The following is a 2,500-nucleotide window of genomic DNA, read 5'->3' as shown; positions in this document are numbered from 1 at the left end:
TCAGGCAGCGGGCTCGCTGCTCCCCGGCGGGACCCCGGCTCTTCCCCCCGACCGATCTCAAGCGCCTCCATGAATTGGCGGACAAGCTGCTTGTGGGCAGCTTGCCGCCGTCGGCACTTGATTGCCTCGAGCGTTCGGTCGGGGAACATCCTGATGAGTTCTTGATTGACGAAGAAGAACCGGGCGTCCCTCTCAAGGAACAGTTCGGCCTCCGCCTTGGCGAGCGACAGGACTTCTTCCTCCGTCCACCTCGCGCGATGCCTCTCCGTGACGATCTCCGCGTTGGCGGCCGCAAGATGTTGGCGGCGGCGATGGACCCCGAGACCGTTCTTGGTTGTAAAGCTGCGGTGGCACTCACTACAGGTGAGAGAGTCATAGTTACTCCCGCCGTTTACCCGCGCTTGCTTGAATTTCTTCACGTTGACATTCAGAGCACTGGGCAGAAATCACATTGCGTCAACACCCGCTAGGGCCATCGCAATGCTTTGTTTTAATTAGACAGTCGGATTCCCCCAGTCCGTGCCAGTTCTGAGTTGATCGTTGAATGGCGGCCGAAGAGAATCCGCGCACCCGCGCGCCCCCGGAGGAGCACGCTAAGGCGGACGCGGCCTCGCAGCAAGGAAGATCCGTGGGAGGCCAAGGCACGGGACCGAGCTCGGATCCTGCACGCAGGTTGAAGCACCGGGGCGCGAACGCCGCGCAGGCGCGCGCATCCTGCACCGCCGACCAGCACGAGGCCGACCAACGGCGAGAGCAGACCACGCCCGCGCTAAACGCCCGCACTTACCGGCACCCCTACGGCACTCACCTCGCCCAGGCCCGGCACGTTAGCGCTGACCCACTTCCCGACCAAGCCCGACACGCCCCGATCCTCAGAGCCAATCCTTATCCCGAAGTTACGGATCCAATTTGCCGACTTCCCTTACCTACATTATTCTATCGACTAGAGGCTCTTCACCTTGGAGACCTGCTGCGGATATGGGTACGAACCGGCGCGACACCTCCACGTGGCCCTCTCCCGGATTTTCAAGGTCCGAGGGGAAGATCGGGACACCGCCGCAACTGCGGTGCTCTTCGCGTTCCAAACCCTATCTCCCTGCTAGAGGATTCCAGGGAACTCGAACGCTCATGCAGAAAAGAAAACTCTTCCCCGATCTCCCGACGGCGTCTCCGGGTCCTTTTGGGTTACCCCGACGAGCATCTCTAAAAGAGGGGCCCGACTTGTATCGGTTCCGCTGCCGGGTTCCGGAATAGGAACCGGATTCCCTTTCGCCCAACGGGGGCCAGCACAAAGCGCATCATGCTATGACGGCCCCCATCAACATCGGATTTCTCCTAGGGCTTAGGATCGACTGACTCGTGTGCAACGGCTGTTCACACGAAACCCTTCTCCGCGTCAGCCCTCCAGGGCCTCGCTGGAGTATTTGCTACTACCACCAAGATCTGCACCGACGGCGGCTCCAGGCAGGCTCACGCCCAGACCCTTCTGCGCCCACCGCCGCGACCCTCCTACTCGTCAGGGCTTCGCGGCCGGCCGCAAGGACCGGCCATGACTGCCAGACTGACGGCCGAGTATAGGCACGACGCTTCAGCGCCATCCATTTTCAGGGCTAGTTGCTTCGGCAGGTGAGTTGTTACACACTCCTTAGCGGATTCCGACTTCCATGGCCACCGTCCTGCTGTCTTAAGCAACCAACGCCTTTCATGGTTTCCCATGAGCGTCGATTCGGGCGCCTTAACTCGGCGTTTGGTTCATCCCACAGCGCCAGTTCTGCTTACCAAAAGTGGCCCACTTGGCACTCCGATCCGAGTCGTTTGCTCGCGGCTTCAGCATATCAAGCAAGCCGGAGATCTCACCCATTTAAAGTTTGAGAATAGGTTGAGGTCGTTTCGGCCCCAAGGCCTCTAATCATTCGCTTTACCGGATGAGACTCGTACGAGCACCAGCTATCCTGAGGGAAACTTCGGAGGGAACCAGCTACTAGATGGTTCGATTAGTCTTTCGCCCCTATACCCAGCTCCGACGATCGATTTGCACGTCAGAATCGCTACGGACCTCCATCAGGGTTTCCCCTGACTTCGTCCTGGCCAGGCATAGTTCACCATCTTTCGGGTCCCAACGTGTACGCTCTAGGTGCGCCTCACCTCGCAATGAGGACGAGACGCCCCGGGAGTGCGGAGGCCGCCGCCCCGTGAAGGGCGGGGAAGCCCCATCCTCCCTCGGCCCGCGCAAGGCGAGACCTTCACTCTCATTACGCCTTTAGGTTTCGTACAGCCCAATGACTCGCGCACATGTTAGACTCCTTGGTCCGTGTTTCAAGACGGGTCGTGAAATTGTCCAAAGCTGAAGCGCCGCTGACGGGAGCGATTATTCCGCCCGAGAGCATCCCGAGCCAACAGCGGCGCGGGTCCGGGGCCGGGCCAGGTAGGTCCGTCATCCGGGAAGAACCGCGCGCGCTTGCCGGGAGCCCGAGCGCCCAAAGGGGCGAATCGACTCCTC

At 60.6% G+C, this 2,500-nt stretch overlaps 1 pseudogene; it reads right to left on the bottom strand.

The window, feature by feature from the left end:
• Nucleotides 1–2,500, bottom strand: part of LOC124772398 — a 7,567-nt pseudogene that overhangs the window by 4,321 nt on the left and 746 nt on the right.

This window comes from Schistocerca piceifrons, unplaced genomic scaffold, assembly GCF_021461385.2.
Source record: "Schistocerca piceifrons isolate TAMUIC-IGC-003096 unplaced genomic scaffold, iqSchPice1.1 HiC_scaffold_939, whole genome shotgun sequence".
NCBI classification, from domain to species: Eukaryota; Metazoa; Arthropoda; class Insecta; order Orthoptera; family Acrididae; genus Schistocerca; species Schistocerca piceifrons.
This window is presented reverse-complemented; position numbering and strand designations above follow the sequence as displayed.